The following is a 25,385-nucleotide window of genomic DNA, read 5'->3' as shown; positions in this document are numbered from 1 at the left end:
TCATGGACTTGCCCACCACTTGTTCATCATTGCATACTTATCACATAATTATCTACACTCATACGTATCACCCCACACACACAATCATCATCTTCACGATTTTCACTATATTAAGCATCTCAATTGCAATCATCAACATAGGTGCACACACTTGCAATCATCTCCACAAACCCACTCATATTCATCACTATACTCACATTTGTAGACATGTTCACTTGTGATCACCCCACTCATGACATGCATATTTACAGATTTATCGTCTAGCCACCTGCTCATAGATAGACTAGCCACCTGCTCATAGATAGACTCACCACCCACTCATAGATAGGCTCAATCGTAGCCACTGTAGTGCATTGTAGCCACATACCACACCAAGGCACTCGTGGTCATCAGAGGTACATCCACTTGTAGTCAAGCACTCACCACTCATAGTGATGAAGGTAAGGACACAGAGAGGCACAAACTAGACATTTATAGGTGTAATCCACTCATAGTCATCATAAGTGCAAATCATTCATAGTCTACACACTACACACACAAGAACTCATCATAGTCATTGTAGTCATAAGTCACACTTGCACTCTTAGATGTATCACTCGTAGAGTTGCATTCCTAGGTCAACACATTCTTTTGTTCTTTTCTTTCTTAGAATCGAGAGAAAGGGTATTTGGTTGGTCTAGAGCTTGAATATGAGCCAAACTAAGTGAGAGATACTTGAGCTATAGTTGTTAAAGCTCTTAAAACAATAAGAGTTCCATCAAATGCCCCATTATTGAGCATTGAGGCCAATACTTTGGTTTCATTTTGCTGGGACCAAGGATGGAATCAACTCATCAAGGTGGTCATACTCTTATTGGATGGCAAAATAGAAAGCTTGTATGCATAAGTTTGGGTTGGAACGATGAGGAGTCGATCCCCCACACTTACTTACTCTAAAACATGCATAACTAGGTTAAGAAGGATAGATTGATGATGAATTGGTTTGATGGATTGTGATTGAGTAGGCAGGTTAGGATCAAAGAAGAAGAAATATGCAACTTAAAAAGCTAAGAACACAAAAAATTTCAAAGTAAAGAACACATACAGAACTCAAAAATGCAAAACTTGAACTTGTCTTGGTAGTTAATTTGTGTGGCACTATTGTGATATGAAGATTAAGTGCTATTGCATTTGTTTGTTTTATTGACCATGTGTGCATTGGGCAAGAAAAAATCAATGGAAAGCAATATCTTCTAATTAGGACTTGGATTGTATATACATCGATAGGTGCACTCGTAGTAGGGCCAAGCATATATGCATCATTCTTAGGATTCTATGCTAGATTCCTATTAGATGCATACAATTCATTACTAGGCACCTGATGAAACCAACCCTCACCTCACAAGGTTCAGACATCCAACCCTTTCAAGGGAATTTGGGGGCTGAAACCTTAAGCCCTTAGGCAATTAGGGCACATACACAACCACTATATATTTTCTCTCTTAAGAATATTCACATAGGAACTTAGGATTAGCCATTGTGATAAACTCCAAAAATCACCAAAACATGCCCCGGCACCATAACACAGCTCAACTCGGCATATCACGTCCCTTGGGACTCCACACGGCACCATAACATGACATATCACAGCATAACACGGTTTTCCAACTCGGCACAGCACCGCGACACGGCACAGCCCAACGCGACACGGAGGGCGACACGAAAGGTAACACGCCACGGAAGGTAACACGACGCGGTAACGCAACACGGCCCAGCGCTGACGCGACTCAACAGTCCACCTTGTTATCTCCCCCCATCGGGCAGGGAATTCCTCATGGCACTTGATATTTCTTGGTGCTTACGCAAGGACGCACCCCCGAAACCCTTCACGGTAACACCACACCCCACTCACCTCTTGCCCCATGAAAAAGACTACCCAACCCCCTCACTCTCACTGTTTGCACTCACCACCCCCACTCACCTATTCCTGGGGGAAGCCCCGAGCCACTTAACCATGCCCAAGCGACACGCACTACGGCCCCATGCCGCGATGCGCCCAAGGAGAGCCAAGCCTCGAGTAGGGTACCTCCCTTATACACACCCCCTCTACAAAAATCCATATCCACTCTTCAGCCAATTCACCTTCGTTGCCCACAAAATCCTGCGTTCATCCTCACAATCATACCATCTTGCCAAAATCTTGTGTTTTGAATCATACAAATTCTCAAATCTACACTTTTCGGCTTCGATTTGTGCTTTTTCCACTTCATTTTGGTCACTTTTCACTCTTTTCCCACTTTTCTTGCGTTTTCCCATTTTTTGAAATTTTTATGAATTTTTGAAATTTTTTGAATTTTTTATGATTTTTTCGGATTTTTTTCGAATTTTTGCCTTTTTTTGCCCCTCCCCCGCCTCAGGACGTCTCCAATGCGTCATGGGGTCCTGCTCTGATACCAAGTGTGATAAACTCCAAAAATCACCAAAACATGCCCCGGCACCATAACACAGCTCAACTCGGCATATCACGTCCCTTGGGACTCCACACGGCACCATAACATGACATATCACAGCATAACACGGTTTTCCAACTCGGCACAGCACCGCGATATGGCACAGCCCAACGCGACACGGAGGGCGACACAGAAGGTAACACGACGCGGTAACGCGACACGGCCCATCGCCGACGCCACTCAACAGTCCACCTTGTTATCTCCCCTCATCGGGCAGGGAATTCCTCATGGCACTTGATATTTCTTGGTGCTTACGCAAGGACGCACCCCCGAAACCCTTCACGGTAACACCACACCCCACTCACCTCTTGCCCCATGAAAAAGACTACCCAACCCCCTCACTCTCACTGTTTGCACTCACCACCCCCACTCACCTATTCCTGGGGGAAGCCCCGAGCCACTTAACCATGCCCAAGCGACACGCACTACGGCCCCATGCCGCGATGCGCCCAAGGAGAGCCAAGCCTCGAGTAGGGTATCTCCCCTGTACACACCCCCTCTACAAAAATCCATATCCACTCTTCAGCCAATTCACCTTCGTTGCCCACAAAATCCTACGTTCATCCTCACAATCATACCATCTTGCCAAAATCTTGTGTTTTGAATCATACAAATTCTCAATTCTACACTTTTCGGCTTCGATTTGTGCTTTTTCCACTTCATTTTGGTCACTTTTCACTCTTTTCCCACTTTTCTTGCGTTTTTCCATTTTTTGAAAATTTTATGAATTTTTGAATTTTTTTGAATTTTTTATGATTTTTTCGGATTTTTTTCGAATTTTTGCCTTTTTTGCCCCTCCCCCGCCTCAGGACGTCTCCAATGCGTCACGGGGGTCCTGCTTTGATACCAAGTGTGATAAACTCCAAAAATCACCAAAACATGCCCCGGCACCATAACACAGCTCAACTCGGCATATCACGTCCCTTGGGACTCCACACGGCACCATAACATGACATATCACAGCATAACACGGTTTTCCAACTCGGCACAGCACCGCGACACGGAAGGTAACACGACGCGGTAACGCGACACGGCCCAGTGCCGACGCGACTCAACAGTCCACCTTTGTTATCTCCCCCCATCGGGCAGGGAATTCCTCATGGCACTTGATATTTCTTGGTGCTTACGCAAGGACGCACCCCCGAAACCCTTCACGGTAACACCACACCCCACTCACCTCTCGCCCCATGAAAAAGACTACCCAACCCCCTCACTCTCACTGTTTGCACTCACCACCCCCACTCACCTATTCCTGGGGGAAGCCCCGAGCCACTTAACCATGCCCAAGCGACAAGCACTACGGCCCCATGCTGCGACGCGCCCAAGGAGAGCCAAGCCTCGAGTAGGGTACCTCCCCTATACACACCCCCCTACAGAAATCCATATCCACTCTTCAGCCAATTCACCTTCGTTGCCCACAAAATCCTGTGTTCATCCTCACAATCATACCATCTTGCCAAAATCTTGTGCTTTGAATCATACAAATTCTCAATTCTACACTTTTCGGCTTCGATTTGTGCTTTTTCCACTTCATTTCGGTCACTTTTCACTCTTTTCCCACTTTTCTTGCGTTTTCCCATTTTTTGAATTTTTTATGAATTTTTGAAATTTTTTGAATTTTTTATGATTTTTTCGGATTTTTTTCTGAATTTTTACCTTTTTTGCCCCTCCCCCGCCTCAGGACGTCTCCGATGCGTCACGGGGGTCCTGCTCTGATACCAAGTGTGATAAACTCCAAAAATCACCAAAACATGCCTCGGCACCATAACACAGCTCAACTCGGCATATCACGTCCCTTGGGACTCCACACGGCACTCCACACGGCACCATAACATGACATATCACAGCATAACATGGTTTTCCAACTCGGCACAGCACAGCCCAACGTGACACGGAACACGCCACGGAAGGTAACACGACGCGGTAACGCGACACGGCCCATCGCCGACGCGACTGAACAGTCCACCTTGTTATCTCCCCCCATCGGGCAGGGAATTCCTCATGGCACTTGATATTTCTTGGTGCTTACGCAAGGATGCACCCCCGAAACCCTTCACGGTAACACCACACCCCACTCACCTCTCGCCCCATGAAAAAGACTACCCAACCCCCTCACTCTCACTGTTTGCACTCACCACCCCCACTCACCTATTCCTGGGGGAAGCCCCGAGCCACTTAACCATGCCCAAGCGACACGCACTACGGCCCCATGCCGCGACGTGCCCAAGGAGAGCCAAGCCTCGAGTAGGGTACCTCCCGGCCGGGTGCAAGGAGAAGGTTGAAGAGAATGGCATAATACTCGTGAGCCGCGAGGATAAAGAAACGGCCGTGTGCGAGATGGAGGTGAAGGAAGAACTCGTGAGCCGCGAGTCTAAAGAAATGGCCGAATGCAGGATGAAAGAAGAAGACCAAACTCGTGGAGCCGCGAGTCTAAATGAAGGTGCCGGATGGGTTGAGGATCAGGTGGAAGCCAGGGAGACAGGAGGTGCCGAAGAACTCGTGAGCCGCGAGTATAAACAAACGGCCGTGTATTGTGATAAGTGGGTGGATGAGATGGACAGTGAGACCAAGGGGGCGGGTGACGATGGGAAAAGCTATGCAGAGAAAGGGGTAAAGACAGAGACGTGTGCTGAAGAGCAAGTTGAATACAATGTTGTGGAAAGGCCCAGGGCGGAGGGGGCTATGATGACAAAATCAACCGTAAAACCACAAAAGATTGAGGCAGTGGGAAAGGGGAATCATGTACAGTCTAGTCAGGAGTTACAAATATTTTCTTACAAAACCAACAAGCCAGAAGACGGGACTACATCGGCTGATTCAGAGGGAAACAAGCCCTCATACATCAAAGCAGATAGGGGTACTGGGGTGCCCCTCGTGTGGACAGATAGTGACGAATGGATTTTCTGGAATGGGACTCTAATCGCGGGGGTGCATGAGGCTGGGGACCCTGCGCTTCGGATGAGAGTAGCTTTTAGAGAATCCACTCCGACCTTGAAGTCTACCTGCACATTCAAGCCCATTCCGGTCTCAGGACCAACGGGGTGCAACCTGCTAGGCAACATCGTTGTGGTTGGATGGCTTCACGGTCGAACCGAGTAGGTTGCGCGGAGGCTTCACCCTCCAAGTGCTCAACGGCGGATCTGGCTTAATGAGGAGCCTAACACAAGTGCCGAGATCAGGTGTGAAGGCTTGGTCTCAACCTGGGTCACTAAGGTTAGTCCTGGCATCAAGAGGCCATTATTCACAGCCAAAGAAATGGATTTGGCTGTAAGGGCAAGGCGACATGCGAAAATCCCGCGTATCGACTTGTACAAGCTTTTCTGGTCCCACTTGCAAAATCAGGCCATACAGGGCCATGTCGAGGTGGACACAGCGAGGGAGTTGGCCCTCGCGCTTCAAGCTAGACGGTTTGATGGTCCTCATCAAGTCCCTCTAACTTGTACGAAGGTGATTCAACTCAATCTGGCCAAGCAGGGCTTTTTAATGCAAGCAGGCGCAGTTTGGCTACCTAATAGCAATGGCCGCGGCATGTATGTGCGCATCACCGAAGTGAATCAGGTCAGAGAGGGCCAACACATAGGTTTTCAGCACAAACGGGTGATCAAGTCGGATCTAGCCAAACAGGGCTTATTACTTCTCCACACTGCCTGTATGTGGAGTTGTGCAGAAAGGAGAAGGGTAAAACATGCAGGAGTGATGGATTGCACCAGGAGGGCGCGTCGACATTCGACTCCAAAGATTGAAGGCGCGTACTACACAAAGGCGTTCCCGAAGATCCGTGCCAGGTGGGGCACTCGAAAGAAAAAGAGCACAACGAACAAAGGAGCTGGCGGCGCCGACACGACCTGTTAGCATTGGGGGAAGACTTAACAAAGTGGAGGCGTCACAGGGCAGCTTGTAAGTATACTTGAGGGCATAACTATGTAGGGGCATTCGTATAGTTACCTTCACTTTTTTGAAGTTAGGTATGAGCGTTGGGCTTACTCTTGTAAATAACAAACTGTTAATACCTACTCAACTCGAAGTGGGCTTCGAGTTTTTTGTAGGGGGGGTGTGTATAGGGGAGGTACCCTACTCGAGGCTTGGCTCTCCTTGGACGCGTCGCGGCATGGGGCCGTAGTGCGTGTCGCTTGGGCATGGTTAAGTGGCTCGGGGCTTCCCCCAGGAATAGGTGAGTGGGGGTGGTGAGTGCAAACAGTGAGAGTGAGGGGGTTGGGTAGTCTTTTTCATGGGGCGAGAGGTGAGTGGGGTGTGGTGTTACCGTGAAGGGTTTCGGGGGTGCATCCTTGCGTAAGCACCAAGAAATATCAAGTGCCATGAGGAATTCCCTGCCCGATGGGGGGAGATAACAAGGTGGACTGTTGAGTCGCGTCGGCGCTGGGCCGTGTCGCGTTACCGCGTCGTGTTACCTTCCGTGGCGTGTTACCTTCCGTGTCGCCCTCCGTGTCGCGTTGGGCTGTGCCGTGTCGCGGTGCTGTGCCGAGTTGGAAAACCGTGTTATGCTGTGATATGTCATGTTATGGTGCCATGTGGAGTCCCAAGGGACGTGATATGCTGAGTTGAGCTGTGTTATGGTGCCGGGGCATGTTTTGGTGATTTTTGGAGTTTATCACAGCCATATTTAGGTCTCACTCATTTGACCCAACCCATTGGGATCAATGTAGCTAGACATAGCCACAAGTGCAACTGAGGTTGATTAAACAAAAGGTAAACTTTAAGAGGTTGAGAGACCAGAATCATCTAAGAATTGACTAGCATGTTGAATGCTTGAGATTGAACCACAATGAACAAGGGGTTTAACAACACAAGAAAGGTGATCAATGGAGACCTAATTCATATAAATAAGGAACAAGCCAAGCCCTAAGGCAAGAAATTAAGGTGCGTAGAGCTAAGAAAGACCTATTTGGCTAGATACGAGCCTAGGAATCACAAGTGCGTGTGCTTGTGTCGTGAGCTAGTGATCATAACCTTAGAAAAGGGACGGAGTCCTAGACCAAAATGGCCATTATGAGAACTTGATATTGAAAACATCCTAGTTTCTAATCTCATTGATAGAGTTTTCAAACTTGTTAACCAAGAGACAACAAGACTTAAAGATAACATCATGGCTAAATTAATGAGCGTCGTTCGTTAACTCTGTGTTTTGTCCGTCTTCCGTTGTGTACTCTGTGCGTTGGTATCAGAGCAGAGTTTCATTCATCTACTTGAGTGAAGTGAGGTAGTAAGTGACATTACGAGGCATCGCTCATTGGGTTGCCGTGTTACCGTTTTGAGCACTTTCGTCCTCTTACGTCTAGTAAATCCCTCATGGCTTCCAAGCAAGTTGGGAATGCTTTCTCCTTTGCATTCAAGCATATATCAGAGAGGTACAAGTCGCTGGGGCACTCTACCATTATAGTTGACGAAGCTCAACCAAGTTCAAAGTGGATCTTACCAGAGATTGGTGCATCTCAAATTTATGGAGAAAACGGAATCTTCAAGTTCAAGGCATCTACCATGTTCATAGAAGATCAAGGTCTTTTAACTGTCGGAGACTCTCTCTCAGAAGATCAGTATGTTAATCTTTTATCTTTAGTTTATCCAAAGATACAAAAGTAACAAAATAGAAAATAATACCCTTACCTACATTTAGGATATATTGCTATAGGGATTATCCCTATTTTTTGAAAAGGTTTAAATGCATCCTGTATGGCAGCAGTCTTAGACACCCGCCATTTAGAATTGTATGATATAATAGTTGGAGCTGCAGTATCACCACTGTTAAATGGTCCCATATTTTTTGAACTTAGACCAAATTATGTTATAGCAGTCGATGATCCTTATCTTTCAGAACTTTTTATGTTACATATTCGAACTATAGGTTTACAAATGAAAGCATCCTCTGCACATTTAGCAATCCAATATAGAATGGTTTTCCATTGTATGTCCTTAGCTATCCCTAGAGTGATAGAAGGAGTTAATTCTTCAATGACAAAGGCCAAACCGTCATTATGAAATTTAATGAGGTCACACAAAGGTTTCTACCTGAATGTGTAAAGTGGTCAGAGATCGAGCTACCTACTGAATGGCAGCTTGATATTAGTTCCATTAGAAAGAAGGAATTACTTCCTCTTAAGATTATAAAGGTTCAGAATATAAAAGGAAAAACATTATTGCTCCCATAAAAACAGCTGCTTCCAAATGCTCCTCCAGAACAATCAAAGGCAGTAGTACAACCACAACTGAGGGTTTCTTTCTCCGAGAGAGTAAACCTACTAAAGTTCCATACTCACCCATCTTCACATGATTGAGTTATCCATGGAGTCTGTTAACATTGCAAGAAGGTTATTGAAAAAGCTACATCCTCGGTACTCAATGCTATCCAGACTTTCGAATATGAAGAAAATCACTATAAGGCACTGTCTTATCTGCGCCTCTAGAATAATAATTCTTGGACAGCAGAATTGCAGACAGTCAATTGGACACACGGCACTAACAGGACTCATTGAGAAGATGGAATCTTTATAATAGATTACAGACTAGTTACTTGTCCTTTGCCAGCAAATACAAAAAAATACTATTGCAAAGCCAGCCACTACTAGTGTTTCTTCTAAAATAGTGCCTACACCAAGCATTGCAACGGATTGGTCCACATTCTCAAATAAGCGGTTACATAAAGGGTGGACATCACACTTTTCTTCTCCATCAACTGGTTCATTAAATATGTATATTTCTCTCAAGGGTAAAGAGAGAGATCATACCCACAGGAGAAGGTACCTCCAAGTCTACTGAAGGTCCTCCTACATCCATATTCCCTGAAAATGATTTGTTATGTTATGAAAATCTGCAGGACACAGATTATCCTGAAGATATCTTGCAACAAATTCAAGATATTTATTGCCAACCTATTGGATCATGGACACATAAAATACAAGAACCACTGTTTCAAAGTTCAATCCATCCAGGATCAATAATACTTGAATTATCAGAATACCTAGAATTTATGTTTCTAGATTGGCTAGAATTTGATTATAAAATGACTTTTGATGACATTGATCTTGACCTAGAAAAAATCAAAAGATTAAGAGAAGAAAACAAAGTTCTTGATAAAATGCCCCTGTGTATTGACCCAGAAGAGCAGGATAATGAAGACTTTACCAGATATATTCACAACAAGATCAACTCTAGATATTTGGGTGAAAGTATACAGCAAACTCCACCAAATCTACCACCTGTAGAAACACCTGCATGGTATTACAGGGATCAAGCATACTTTGAGGAAAGAATGACTCATGCTATTACATCTTCAGATGAAGATGGTGAAAGTGCAATTGAAGAGGAATTTACACCTATTAATCCTCACAGGTCCAAATCTCCTACAAGCATTCTTAGAGCACAAATGAATGCACATCAACACTTGTTATTCCAACAGTCCCATTAAATGCTACTACTTCCAGTTCCACATCCAAAACTTCTTATGGTAACTTCTACAAGAAGATTGGCGTCCCAGAGAAAGTTGACTCATTTCCTATCTGGTCCATTGATAGGAAAACACCAGAAGAGATAAAAATACTGATTTACATGATATATGCATATGCAAGCCAGAAGATAGTTGACAAGCCGTAGACAAGTAGGATTGATATTTTGAATGCAATCATGCATGGCTTTGTAGGTGGCATCAAGCACTGGTGGACATCCATCCATTCATAGGTAAAAGTAGCCATTACACAAGACCCTGACCCTGTACAGATATTCTTTGAATTATTACTAGGAGAGTTAGTGGGAAATAAGCTTGATGACGTCTTAGAAGCTTGTGAAGCTTTTTTTAAGTCAAAGCTTTGTGACCCCCGTCTGTACAAAGAATATTTGATCTACATGAGAGATCTATTATATGAGGATTTAGGAGCACATGATAATACTATGAAGAAACACCTAGCGTGTTCTTTTCCGAGTCAATTCCATCTCACTACAAACAAAAGAAGCAAGCAAAAAACAAAGATTTTACAAACAACGTGGGACAAATCATCCAAACAATTGAACAAACAGTAAAAGAAGTCTGTCATCATCAAAAAATGACTCAGTTAAATCAAAGGTTTTCTCAGTCAGTTTGCAAGCAGGTATACAAGTTTGACATGGATTTTGGTTGTGAAAAATACATGTGTGATAATTGATCTAAATATAGTCATCGGCATCACAGGCATTGTTATCCCTCTAGATATCACAGAAACTATTCTCATTCTAAACCATTTTTGAACAAACAAGATGACACAAGGCACGGACATTCAAAGCATTCAAGAAAGTCATATAAGTACTCAAAAGGCAAGGCACAATATAACAAAGAACACATAAATGATTCAAAGAAGAAGGATCTGAAATGCTGCATCTATGGAAGTGCTTCACATTTGGCGAACAAATGTCCAAAGAGAAAAGAGCAAACAAATGCAGCCAAGGTCAACATGATGATGCATCACATTGACTATGATAGTTGTTATTCACATGACAACTATTCAAAAGATGAATACTCTTATAACAGTGATTATGATTCTGGTATTGAGTTAGACATTGAGACAGAATCCTTTGGATTAGAAGATTATGCTACATCAAGTTCTTCCTATTCTTGGCATATAGCAAAAGAAGAAGAGCAAGAGTCAGAAGAAAAATCATCAGGAGACACTGCTTCTGATGCAATAGAAGTCTCAAACGAAGATACAATTGTTCCTTCAAGGTTTTATCTTGTCAATGCTCATAAATCCTATTTCCCAGGAGGTCTCAAACGAAGATACAATTGTTCCTTCAAGGTTTTATCCTGTCAATGCTCATAAATCCCATTTCCCACGAGACAAGAAACAAAAGTTCATGGCTTCAGCTTTCAGTTCTTATCCCAAAAATGGTTTTCAGAAAGATTTAAAAGGAAAACAAAAGAAGTATGATTCCTCTGGCTCAACAGAAGATTCAGACACAGATACATCTTTCTCCAAGGTTAAAAAACATAAAGATAAAATAAGACGAGTTTTTTGCTAACCCTTATGATTTACCTAAACCAAGTACATTGGGTACAGAGACTAAGAATCAGGCAAATATGTTTGTACCACATAAGTTGGAAAGCATGCATCAACCAAGAACTGCATCACAATTACACCACCTACAGCCACTGCCACTCAGCAAACTGGTGGAAAAATGCTAAATGCATTTACTCAAATGCAGCAAGAGGTCCATTCACTATGCAAGGTATATGGGAGAATTCTTTCCAGTTAGAAGGAACTAGAAGAAGGCACAACTGACATTCTAAGAGGATTGCAAGACATACCTTCTACTTCCCAAGGAAAAGCCACTTCAAAACCTACAGTCCCAGTCAACCAAATCAGGCTACACAAGGAACAAACATTCAAGATCAATGCCCTAGATATTGACGGTCCTATCCCTATGATATGTGTTCAGCTCAAAAACATGCCACAGTTTTCCTTGTATGTAGATGCTCTACTTGACACATGTTCAAGTTTAAGCATTGTTCCTTTCGAACTTTTCCCCAAAAAATGCATTAAAGCTACTATCCCAATCATAGTGGAGCTCTCAAATAATAAGAAGATCACTCTTATTCATGTAACCCATGCATATCTTCATTTTGGCAAAATCAAAGTGCCAATTGAAATCTAGCTCATGCGCCAAATGCGGTACGATCTTTTGATCGGTACTGATATTCTACAGCATCTTGTCCCGTATACTTTTTGGTAAAATAAATTTGGTATTACTTATCAGGACAGGAAAGCAAAGCTACCTCTACTCCCCAAGATTGGTAGAACAGTTTACTCAATAACTGAAACTAGTGGTCATGACAAAACAGTAGTAAGAGAATATTGGATAAAGTAAGAAATGAAGAAATATGAAGATCAAATCAAGAGCATGAAAGAAAGACTTCAACAGTTTATGCATGAAGATCCATTGGTCTACAAAGAAAAAATGCAAAGGTTTGCTATTTCTCTATGTATCCATCAAAATATTGTACCAACAAAGGCTGTTCATGAAGGAATGAAAGAAGAAGACTTAATACTTTGTAAAGAGGAATAAAGTCTTTGCTGGAAAAAAGTTTGATTGAATCAACAAATTCCCCTTGGGCTTGTCAAGTATTTTATGTCAATAGGCATTTGGAACAAAAGCGAGGCAAAAAGAGAATAGTAATCAACTACAAGCCTCTCAATAAATATCTTATAGGACATGGTCACCCTATCCCTTTGAAGGATCTACTTCTCAAAAGAATTAAAAAAGCCAATGTCTTCAGTAAGTTTAATCTTAAATCTGGCTTTTGGCAACTACCTCTAAAAGAGGAAGACATGTACAAAACAACTTTCTGTGTTCCTCATGATCACTACCAGTGGACAATTCTTTCCTTCGGCATCAAGGTTGCGCCAACGAAATTTTAAGAGTAGACAGATTCTGTTTTTGGCAAATTTCCTTTTTGCTTAACATACATAGATGGTATCTTGGTTTTTTCAGAGACTATTCAAGATCACCTACATCATCTTTCCGAGATCACCACTGTAGTAGAAGAAGCTGAAATGGTTCTATTACCTACCAAGTCCTTAATGTTTCAAACTTCAATTGATTTTCTTGAAATGGTTCTATTACCTTGCACAGTGAAGGGACCTCTTGCTGCATTTGAGTAAATGCATTTAGCATTTTTTCACCAGTTTGCTGAGTGGCAGTGGCTGTAGGTGCTGTAATTGTGATGCAGTTCTTGGTTGATGCATGCTTTCTAACTTATGTGGTACAAACATATTTGCATGATTCTTAGTCTCTGGACCCAATGTACTTGGTTTAGGTAAATCATAAGGGTTAGCAAAAAACTCGTCTTATTTTATCTTTATGTTTTTTAACCTTGGAGGAAGATGTATCTGTGTTTGAATCTTCTGTTGAGTCAGAGGAGTCATACTTCTTTTGTTTTCCTTTTAAATCTTTCTGAAAACCATTTTTGGGTTAAGAATTGAAAGCTGAAGCCATGAACTTTTGTTTCTTGTCTCGTGGGAAATAGGATTTATGAGCATTGACAGGATAAAACCTTGAAGGAACAATTGTATCTTTGTTTGAGACTTCTATTGCATCAGAAGCAGTGTCTCCTGATGATTTTCTTTTGGCTCTTGCTCTTCTTCTTTTGCTGTATGCCAAGAATAGGAAGAACTTGATGTAGCATAATCTTCTAATCAAGAGGATTCTGTCTCAGTGTCTAACTGAATACCAGAATCATAATCGCTGTTATAAGAGTATTCATCTTCTGAATAGTTGTCATGTGAATAACAACTATCATAGCCAATGTGATGCATCATCATGTTGGCCTTTGCTACATTTGTTTGCTCTTTTCTCTTTGGACATTTGTTCATCAAATGTGAAGGACTTCCACAGATGAAGCATTTCAAATCCTTCTTCTTTGAATCATTTATGTGTTCTTTGTTATATTGTGCCTTGCCTTTTGAGTACTTATATGACTTTCTTGAATGCTTTGAATGTCTGTGCCTTGTGTCATCTTGTTTGTTCAAAAATGGTTTAGAATGCGAATAGTTTCTGTGATATCTAGAGGGATGACAATGCCTGTGATGCCGATGACTATATTTAGATCAATTATCACACTTGCATTTTTCACAACCAAAATCCATGTCAAACTTGTATGCCTGCTTGCAGATTTAACTGAGTCATTTTCTGATGGTGACAGATTTCTTTTATTGTTTGTTCAATTGTTTGGATGATTTGTTCCACGTTGTCTGTAAATCTCTGTTTTCTGCTTTCATCTTTTGTTTGTCGTAAAATGGAGTTGGCTCCGAGAAAGAACACACTAGGTGTCCCTTCATAGTATTATGTTGTGCTCCTAAACCCTCATATAATAGATCTCTCATGTAGATCAAATATTCTTTGTACATGCGGGGGTCACAAAGCTTTGACTTAAAGAAAGCTTCACGAGCTTCTAAGACGTCATCAAGCTTATTTCCCACCAACTCTCCTAGTAATAATTCAAAGAATATCTGTATAGGGTCAGGGTCTTGTGCAATGGCTACTTTTACCTGTGGATGGATGGATGTTCACCAGTGCTTGATGCCATCCATAAAGCCATGCGTGATTGCATTCAAAATATCAATCCTGCTTGTCTGCGGCTTGTCAACTATCTTCTGGCCTACATATGTAGACATAATGTAAATCAGTAGTTTTATCTCTTCTGGTGTTTTCCCATCAATGGACCAGATAGGAAATGAGTCAACTTTCTTTGGGACGCCAATCTTCTTGTAGAAGTTACCATAAGAAGTTTTGGATGTGGAACTGGAAGTAGTAGCATTTAATGGGACTGTTGGAATAACAAGTGTTGATGTGCATTCATTTGTGCTCTAAGAATGCTTGTAGGAGATTTGGACCTGTGAGGATTAATAGGTGTAAATTCCTCTTCAATTATACTTTCACCATCTTCATCTGAAGATGTGATAGCATGAGCCATTCTTTCCTTAAAGTATGCTTGATCCCTGTAATACCATGCAGGTGTTTCTACAGGTGGTAGATTTGGTGGAGTTTGCTATATACTTTCATCCAAATATCTAGAGTTGATCGTGTTGTAAATATGTTTGGTAAAGTCTGCATTATCCTGCTATTCTGGGTCAATACACATTGGCATTTAATCAAGAACTTTGTTTTCTTCTCTTAATCTTTTCATTTTTTCTAGGTCAAGATCAATGTTATCAAAAGCCATTTTATAATCAGATTCTCACCAATCTGGAAACATAAATTCTAGATATGTTGATAATTCAAGTGCTGTTGATCTTGGCTGGATTGAACTTTAAAACAGTATTGGGTAGTTTTTATATGGTTAAAATTCTTGATCTTAGAATAATGAAAAAGGACAAAATTAGGGAAAGTCTCATGTTCTTGGGGGATAAAGCAAGAGCACTCTCAAGAGACTAATGGATCTTGTAGTAGTTGCAAAACAACGAAAGAGCACTGATGCGAAGAGAGATTGCTGATATATGGAGACTTATGTTGAACATTGATCTAGTTGAATCGTCCAATGACTTGTGTGTTGAACTCGTTTGACAAGTTTGCATTTGACCAAGAACTTGCTTACTAGGCTAGGTGTCATGCCATGAACCAAAAAGCAGTCCAAGATTCCCCTATTGGCCAAGCAATTCAAACAAGGTTGTGAGGCAAAGAAATTCACTTCTAACTCATTGAGATAATTTAAGGCAATAGGCTTCTGTAAACCCTTTGCTAGCTTGAAAAACTTATATAGTGGTGCCCATGCTTTAAGGACCACCCCAAGGCTAATCTATTACTACTTAAAGAGCTCTCATAAAGTCCAAACTAGTAATGAACCTGTTTGCATCAAAGGATTGTTGACCACCACAATGATCTATTTGCAACCCTCTTGTGGGTTGAGGATCATTATGCTTCAAAGGAAGACCCACTTTTGTAATATGAGTGTCATGGACTTTGATATTACATCCATTGACTATGAGAGTACCTGGGACTTTGAACTAGAATCCGCTAAGTCTGAAAATGCCATGCAGTCTAAAGAGGGTCCACATATAAAAGAATGATGGAACAAACCGTTGACAACCTTAAGCACCCTGCAATGGAAGAATTGCTTGCTAAATTCGCAACTAGCCTTCCTTTCGTGGATGGGTGGTAAATCCCTGATGACAACTAAATTACAGGAGCAAACAATTAATGCAAATTTGAAAATACAAATTTACCTACTGATCTTGGACAATGCACACCCGATTGGCCCCAAAAATTGGCACCTCTTTCGGTATTTCTTTAGCTTTATTGAAGAATAAGTTGATTTACAATGGGATTCTCCCCATTCCTTTTGGTATTCCAACTCCCCTTGTTGTGATGAATCACTAGTAAGTCTTTAATCATATTTGCCCTTGATTCGGGCAATCAATTGGCCGTCACCCACTTTGCTAGAAATGGAAAATGCCCCAAATTCAATTATTTTCTGATCCCTCCACCTAAATAAGCTAAAAACAGCTTCAGCTCTGTTCAGTCCAAGTCTTGGAGCTTCCAATTTTGACACGATTCTCGAGGTTGCTGCTAAACCCTAATTTTTGTTGCATATTAGGGTTTATAGCAGAGAAATCTGAATTTTCTCAGCCTCCAAGGGTCCAAATGTTGAGATCTTCGGAGCAAGGCTGTGAAATGGCTGGGAGATGAGAGAGAAAGCTGTAGAGAGAGAAAATTCAGTGTTTGGTCGCGAAGAATGACTGAGAATCAGTCAAATGTAGCTGTTGCCTTGCCACAACAGCTTGTAGATGCAAATAATTGAAGAAAATCAATCATTTATAGCTCCTGCTCTGTCTCATTAGCCTGCAGATGCTGTCTCCTGCTATTGATTGGTCTTCTCCTACCCTTGGCAGCCTTAGAAGGTCCTCCAATGGCTGCAAATTAGACCAGCAGTCTTCTCTCCCTCTCCCTTGTAGGCTGAATTTATAAAAATGCTTCTCTCTAGCCTCTAAAGACGTTATTTAGTCTTGCATGGGCTTTTTTGACAAGTGGCAGTCTTCCCAAATGGATTTTTCAATATTTTTCATAATTAAATATTAATTTTTAGTCTTTAAATACTGAAGATTAATCTAATAATTATTTTGGTGCCTTGAAAAATAATCCGACCGACCAATAATTAAATTGGCTAGGCAACTTTCATTCCCGAGTGTCTTTGTGTCATCTTTGACCATCAGGTTGGCGTTAGTAGTATCATTAAACGCCACTTCTCTAGTGTCACCAACTGACATTTATGGCGAAATGGATGACCTAGGCTAACAACTGGCACCAGATACCACCAAGTGGCTGTGTGGCATAACTTATAATAACTTTTGCCTTTGACATCTTGTGATTTCTTTGGGTCCCGGGCTCGTAAATTTACTTTAACCCTAGTTGCACCTCACATGTGCAACATTTACTTAATCATGTGATTAAAATTAATCCACATGTTAAGTGAGGTTTCAAAAATACATGTTCTCATGACAGCCGTCCCCCTTGAAATCCTTACAATCGTCCTCGATTGCATTGGCAAATGCATCAAAAGCAAATTGCTACATTGGAATTTCCATAGGGCATCATAGTCAACACAACATTGCCCATTGCTGTTCAACCACTCCATATGCCCAACATATGCTGAAAATTACCAGCCAACATAACATTAAACATAATATAAGACTCACAAAGAATCTTAAAAACATTGCTAGATTATCATGTGATATGTCTATTTCTCATGAGCTCAACTTATCTGGCAAAACCAAACCATAGTATAGCAAAAACCAAGCATAAACCATGGCTAAAACATCAATGGCATAATAACATATGCTATTGTCTATGGAACTAGATGTAAAACATTGAAAACTGAGCATAATCTGATCATAAACTGATCACTTGCTGATCTGAGAACTGATCACAAATTGTTGCAAATGTGACCCCAAACTGATCACAAACTCATTGCAAAAACTGACCATCAATTAGTGCAAAAACTGATGCACAACTGATCCAAAAAGTGGCCATAGACGGTTCTCAAGCTGATACAAAACTGAGTTGAAACTGATCAAAATTTTTGTCTCAAAATTGAGGCAAAATTCATGCTCAATTGATCATAAGTTGATGCAAAAGTATAGTTCCAGTGCTTGGGTGAAACTCATACTCATCTGCATTCATTTCATAGTGACTAGTATACTAAGTAGTGACCTCATGGCAAACATACTGTCAGCGTAGTACCTTGGATGGAGGTTGAATATATTGGAGATTCACTACATACGAGAGCTGTCCATAACTGGAGGAGGGGAAGTGCTACCTCCCCCTTGAGCATCAGGCAATACTCTGGACCCTTGCTTTGCTGAACTTGACGGAGCCCAAACTAAAGTCGGCTCTAACTGAAAGGCATCTAGATAAAGCTGCAACAACTGAGAATGGTCTGCCAAGTCATTCTCTTCTATCCATTTGGCATCCATTGGTGAATAATTCTGAAATTTCACCAAGTATCTCTTGGAAACTTTACCTTTGATATTTCTTTCCTTATGTGCCAAAATCTGCTCAGGTACAAAAATCTCATCTAGCTTCTCAACCTCAGGCTGAATTTCAGCAGACATATCCTTTGGCACATCACCATGAAAAGGCCTCAACAAATTGAAATGAAAGGTATTGTGTATCTGCCAATGTGGAGGTAATTTTAGCCGATATGCCACACCGTTGATCTTCTCCAACACCTGGAAGGGCCCATAGTATCTCATACTCAACTTCGGATACAATCTTTCTCTTCCTTTCATCTTTTTCAGCCTTGCCTTTTCAAAATGCAGCAATACATAATCACCCTCTGCAAACTGCAAAGCACGTCTCTGGCGATCAGCTACCCTCTTTTGCTTTTCTTGCGATCTTTGAAGTGCATATTTTATCTTTGCATAGGCTACATCCAAGTTTTCCACATAATGATCAGCCTCAAAGATCTTATCCTTAGTTTGCAGAATAGGCGGTACCTTCTTACTATCCTCAATCACCTCAAATGGAGCTTTGCCGTAGAACTATGCACTGTGTTGTTGTAAGCAAACTCAACCAAGGGCAAATACTGCTCCCACTATGTCTTGTGGTGTGAAACATAGCATCTCAAAAGATCTAACATTGTGGAATTTGCTTCCTCAGATTGACCATCTGTCTGCGGATGGAAGAATGATGAGAATTTCAGCGTGGTACCCATATTCTCAAACAAGCCCTTCCAAAATAAGCTAGTCATTCGAGGGTCTCGATCACTAATGATCGACTCTCGCATACCATGATACTTAGAGATGTGCTACAAAAACAATCGTGCCATATGATCGGCCTTTATTTTCTTCCTTACCGAAATAAATTGGGCTTGTTTGCTAAACCTACAAATGATAGTCCATATCCTATCATTCCCTGTATGGTGTCTTAGGAAGCTAAAAATAAAGTCCATTGCAATGCTCTGCCAAGGCCTATCTGGAATAAGCAAGGGCTGCAATAAACCCGGCATCTTTTGCCTATCAGGCTTTACCTTTTGACATATGATGCATGTCTTAACAAATTGTTCTACGTCATGCCTCAAAGCTGGCCAATAAAATAAATGCTCCACTACCTTGACTGTGGCATCAATAGCTCTGTGTCCTGCATACGGAGGAACATGACTTTCAGTGATAACCCTAGGCCTTAAGTGCTTTGTGACACATAGTCGACCATGCATCATCAGAAATCCATCTCTTAGCACAAAGTGTTCATGCCTTTGGCCATTGCAAAGCATAAACATTAGCAAAGTCCGAATCAACAAGATATTGCTCTTTCATGGCATCCAACTCAGTGTAATAAACCATGCTAACGACTGAAATTTATGGCTTATGTGACAGTGCATCAGCCACAACATTCTTTTTACCATCAATATGTACAATGTGAAAATGAAACATAGAGAGAAAATTTGCCCATCTCATATGCTTCTCTGACAACTTTGTCTGCGTTAGAAAGTATCTCAAAGTTTGATGGTTTGTCTGCATTGTAAAATCAGCCCGTAACAAATAATGTTTCCACGTAGACAGTGCATGAATTACAACTAAGAGCTCTTTCTCATAGACTTGCAAATTCTTTTCTACACCGTGGAAAATTCGGCTCTCATAAGCCACAACTCCGCCCTCTTGCATAAGAACAGCCCCAATGCTGTTACCACACGTATCACATTGAACTATGAACTTTCTTAGACCGGGCAACACAAGTACAGGATCTGAAGTCATCTTTTTTTCAACATTTCAAATGCTGAAATTTCCACTGCTGTCCATCTAAATGGCACATCCTTCTTTTGCAAGCCATGCAATGGAGATGCAATTTCAGCAAACCTGCATACATACTTCCTGTAGTAAAAACATAAACCCAAGAAGCTGCAGATCTCATGCACATTCCTCAAAGGTGGCCATGATCGTATTTCTTCAACCTTTGCAGGGTCCATTCGAATACCATCAGTCGATACAATATGCCCCAAAAAGTGGATTTCATGCAAGAAAAATTCACTTTTCTTGTCATTGATAACCAGCCTATGGTCATGCAGTTCATTGAACACAATATCCAAGTGTTTTCTATGCTCCACCTCGTTCTTTGAATAGACAATTATGCCATCAAAGAAAGTGCCTACACATCCTCTATGTGGCCTGAAGATATGATCCATCATCTGATTAAAAGTGGCAGCAGCATTCGTAAGTCCAAAAGGCATAACAAGAAACTCATACAATCCAAAAGATGTCCTAAAATCTATCTTAGGCACGTCTTTTGGTCTAATGCATATCTGATGATATCCACTTTTCAAATCTATATGGCTAAATGTGGTTGCCCCTTGGAATCTATCCATAACATCATCGATCCGAGGAATCGAAAAGGGATTCTTTATTGTGATCTTGTTCAAAGCATAATAATCAATGCACATACGCCATGAACCATCATTTTTCTGCACCAAAAGCATTGGAGAACAAAAAGGAGATGAGCTGGGCTGAATCAACCCTTTTTCTAACAGCTCATTTACCTGTCTTATAATCTCCTTCCTGTTGGGCTGCACTGACTCTGTAGGGTGGCTTATAAGGTGGGCTACTTCTAGGGATAAGATCTATGCCGTGATCTTCTGGCCTTTCAGGCAGTAGCTGCCCTTGAAGTGATTGAGAGAAGCAATTAGCATACATTTTCAGAAATGACATGCGATCCTTCTCTAACTTAGACATGTTCCCAACATTCTCACTATCATCTTTATCCTTAGTAAAAACTAAGTACGATGAAAGATGATTTTTCATTACTTTAGAAATGGCAACTGCAGATACAACAAGGACAGATTCACCTTTCAACTTTACATCAAGTGTGAATATCTTTCCTTTATGTTGAATAGTGATCTTTTTTACATGAGAATCAATCACTGCATGCATACGGTGACACCATGGCATACCAAATAATACATCACAACCCTCAAGTGGAGCAATGAAGAACTCTTCGCTGTCCACATATGCTTGTATATGCAACCGAAGCTTTCCAATGAGGGGTGTGACAGGCTTTGCATGGCCTTCACATGCCATTCCAACTTCCCCCATGGGTCCCATCTCATCCTCCCTGATGCCTAGACGGGCGGCCATGCCAACAGAGATGAAGTTGGCTGGTGCACCATTATCAAAGAAAATCAATGCATGTTGATCCCTAATTTTGCCCCATACTCTGCACAACTCAATAGCATCGTCATTGGGCTGATCACTAACAACATCGGGCACCAATCCCACTGATGTTTTAGGCTCCTTTCCTTTAGAATTTCCTTGATTTTCTGATTTTCTAGCTTGTTGCCTATTGGGACAGTCCCTTGCAATGTGTCTCTTCTGTTCACAAATAAAATATTCATTTGTAGCCATCAATTCCCTATGTTGTGCAATGTTTTCAAGCCCTTTCTTTGTTGTTTTGGCCTCTGCTTAGACTGATTTTCAGATCTGCCCCTTTTCTCAGCCTTAAATAACTTTTTATTCGGCTTCTCCCCACTCTCTAGGAAGCTTGAATCCTTCCCATGCAGCAAAGCATCGGCTGTAGCAACAGTCTCTATAAGCTGAGACATGCTAGACACGGTGGATTTAATGCAAAAATCCTTGATTTCTTTGGGCAACCCACAAACATATTTTTCCACTTGCTCATGAAGGGGTACAAGGCGATAAGAGGTAATAGGCAGCAATGCATCCCAAAACTTCTTATTATATTTCTCCAAATTCTTACATTCCTTAGCATCCAGCTTATTCCAAGCTGTCATGATGTCCACCTCAAAGGTACTTGTCAACCAATTTGATGCAAACATTTGCTTGAATTGTATCCACATTGACGATGCTTTACCTTGCATCAAAGGAGTGGATCACCATTGTAATGCCTTCCCTTTCAAGAAAGTGGCTGCCTTTCAAATCTTTGAGGACTCCGTGAAGTTCCCCCTTGAATAGGCTGCATCAAACTGTTGAATGAAAGTCAAAGCTTTTAGCTTATCTTGTACACTATTGAAGGACTCAAACTTCACTCCTTTTCCATCCTCATCATAGTCTTTTGTTGCCCCTTTCGGTGTCAAGTTTTCATACACTGGCTGCTACAAAAAGGGTGCATTTACTGAATTTACATTAAAACAAATGCCAAATGGAGCATTTGCATGACCAACATTCATTCCTTGAGTCCCATAAGCATTAAGGGGTGCAGATGCAGTACCAAACATGCTACTTTGTACCCCAGGCGTCAAGCCTATGCGACAGCCATACATAGGGTTTTGCATATTTCCAGCCATACGCGAATACATTGGCCTTGCACAGCATGCATTGGTTGCTGCATACCATTGGGATTTGTGCCATACATTTCCGTATGCGGTCCTTGTTCAACCATAGCATGAAAAATCGTGCTTCCTCTAAAATATCTTTGCTGCCCTGTCATAGTATGCACGCCTGGCTGTCCAAAATCCATTGGATTGGCACTTCCGTGATGACCTTGCATTTGCATTCCTTGCCGTGTAAGTACCAACTGTTTTATTTCATTAGCATCTTTGGGAGCTTCAAATGAAAGGTTTGGCATTATCTTCGGTGCATCTTGCTGTTCCGAAAGTGTAGAAGACGTCAACTTCTTCTTGCCTTTGTTGTCCTTCTTTGGAGCATTTAAAAATCGGTTAAATTGAGGATCCTTTGCGAATTCAGCAAAGAGATTTGCTGTTGTTCTCATCCGATTCTTGAACTGGTCATCGAATTTCTCCACTTTGCTGGTCATCATTCTCCTTATGCCCTGAAGACTGTGTATCTTGCCCAACAACAACATTTTCAGCTTGTTGTTCATAATTTGAGCCTTCTCCAAGGTCAGGCATTGCATTTTCTTCATTTCCATGTGAACGTTCATATTGAGAGGCATCATCATTGCTTGACTCCATCTCATTGTATGAAGACATATTGCTGTAATTTCTCAGTTGAGAGTAAAAATCAGCACTAGCACAAAGCTTTGGCTTGCAATCAGGTGCCTTGGGCTCAGTAATCAAGGGATTGAGTGGTATCCCAGCAATGGAACCATGTAACCAACCTTCCTTTTGTGGATGGGTGGTAAATCCTTGATTACAACTAAATTACAACAGCAAAAAATTAATGCAAATCTGAAAATGCAAATTTACCTACTGTTGTTGGACAATGCACACCCGATTGGCCCCAAAAATTGGCGCCCCTTTCGGTATTTCTTTAGCTTTATTGAAGAATAAGTTGATTTACAATGGGATTCTCCCAATCCCTTTCGGTATTCCAACTTCCCTTGTTGTGATGAATCACCAGCAAGTCTTTAATCCGATTTGCCCCTTGATTCGGGCAATCAATTGGCCTTCACCTGGTTTGTTGGAAATGGAAAATGCCTCAAATTCAATAATTTGCTGGTCCCTCCACTTGAATAGGCTAAAAACAGCTTCAGCCCTGTTCAATCCAAGTCTTGGAGCTTTCAATTTTTGGCACGATTCTCGAGGTTGCTGCTAAATCCTAATTTTTGTTGCATATTAGGGTTTACAGCAGAGAAATTTGAAATGTCTTAGCCTCCAAGGGTCCAAATGCTGAGATCTTCGGAGCAAGGTTGTGAAATGGTTGGGAGATGAGAGGGAAAGGTGTAGAGAGAGAAAATTCAATGTTTTGTCGCGAAGAATGACTGAAAATCAGTCAAATGTAGCTGTTGCCCTGCCACAACAGCTTGTAGATGCAAAGAACTGAAGAAAATCAATCATTTACAGCTGCTGCCCTGTCTCAACAGCCTGTAGATGCTGTCTTCTGCTGTTGATTGGTCTTCTTCTGCCCTTGGCAGCCTTAGAAGATCCTCCAATGGCTGCAAATCAGACTAGCAACTTTCTCTCCCTCTACCTTGCAAGCTGAATTTATAGAAATACTTCTCTCTAGCCTCTAAAGATGTTATGCAGTCTTGCATGGGCATTTTTGACAAGTGGCAGCCTTTCCAAATGGTTTTTCCAACATTTTTCATAATTAAATATTAATTTTCAGTCTTTAAATACTGAAAATGAATCTAATAATTATTTCGGTGCCTTGAAAAATAATCTGACTAGCCAATAATTAAATTGGCTAGGCAACTTCCATTCTTGAGTGTCTCTGCGTCATCTTTGACCATCAAGTTGGCGTTAGGTACCATTAAACGCCACTTCTCTAGTGTCACCAAAACTGATATTTATGGCCAAATGGATGACCTAGGCCAACAACTGGCACCAGATACTACCAAGTACTTGTGCGGCATAACTTATAACAACTTTTGCCTTTGACATCCCATGATTTCTTTAGGTCCCGGGCTCGTAAATTTACTTTAACCCCATTCCAAAATGATATCCCACAATGGAAGAATTTATTGCAAAACTCCAAAAAGATTCAACATACACACAAAAGGTCAAGCTGAATTGCGAAATACATATGATGATATCGAGGGAATAATTCAGGAATCAAGAGTCTTAGAATCATTTAATGACTTGATATAATAAATGCCTTCTATCGCATAATAGGCAAAACTATAATATGGACTTTCAAATATGCAAATAAGCACAATGTTGAGCATTATAAACACACTTGAGCTTACAAAGCATCAAGATAATCACAACTTTTAGCAAAGGCAATCTTGTTTATTCTCAAGGGAAAGGCAAGCACATAGCCTCAAAATCAAACACACACCCTAGTGAGGATGATAATAAAATTCTCAAGGAGTTGCTTAATGCCGAAGAAGAGAATAGAAAACCACTTGGTTTCTTGGAACAGAGACAAAGAGAGTCAAAATCACTAAGTGCATATCCAAATCTCCAAGGACTACCAAGGGAAAGGCTCCTCCGAGTATGACCTAAATACCAAGAGCTTACAACTATTAGCATTGATTAGAACTTACTTCAAAGTTGTGATTGATTCCCAAACC

At 41.4% G+C, this 25,385-nt stretch overlaps 1 protein-coding gene across 1 annotated transcript in view; it reads left to right on the top strand.

Moving 5' to 3' along the window:
* Positions 1 to 25,385, top strand: part of LOC148035882 (4-hydroxy-tetrahydrodipicolinate synthase, chloroplastic-like) — a 65,208-nt gene that overhangs the window by 1,056 nt on the left and 38,767 nt on the right. The window lies entirely within an intron of this gene.

The sequence above is a fragment of the Lygodium microphyllum genome, chromosome 5 (genome assembly GCF_053477565.2).
Source record: "Lygodium microphyllum isolate KBCC chromosome 5, Lygodium_microphyllum_v1.1.10, whole genome shotgun sequence".
In the NCBI taxonomy this organism is placed as follows: Eukaryota; Viridiplantae; Streptophyta; class Polypodiopsida; order Schizaeales; family Lygodiaceae; genus Lygodium; species Lygodium microphyllum.
The sequence above is the reverse complement of the archived record's forward strand: the minus strand, read 5'-3'. Positions and strand labels throughout refer to the sequence as shown.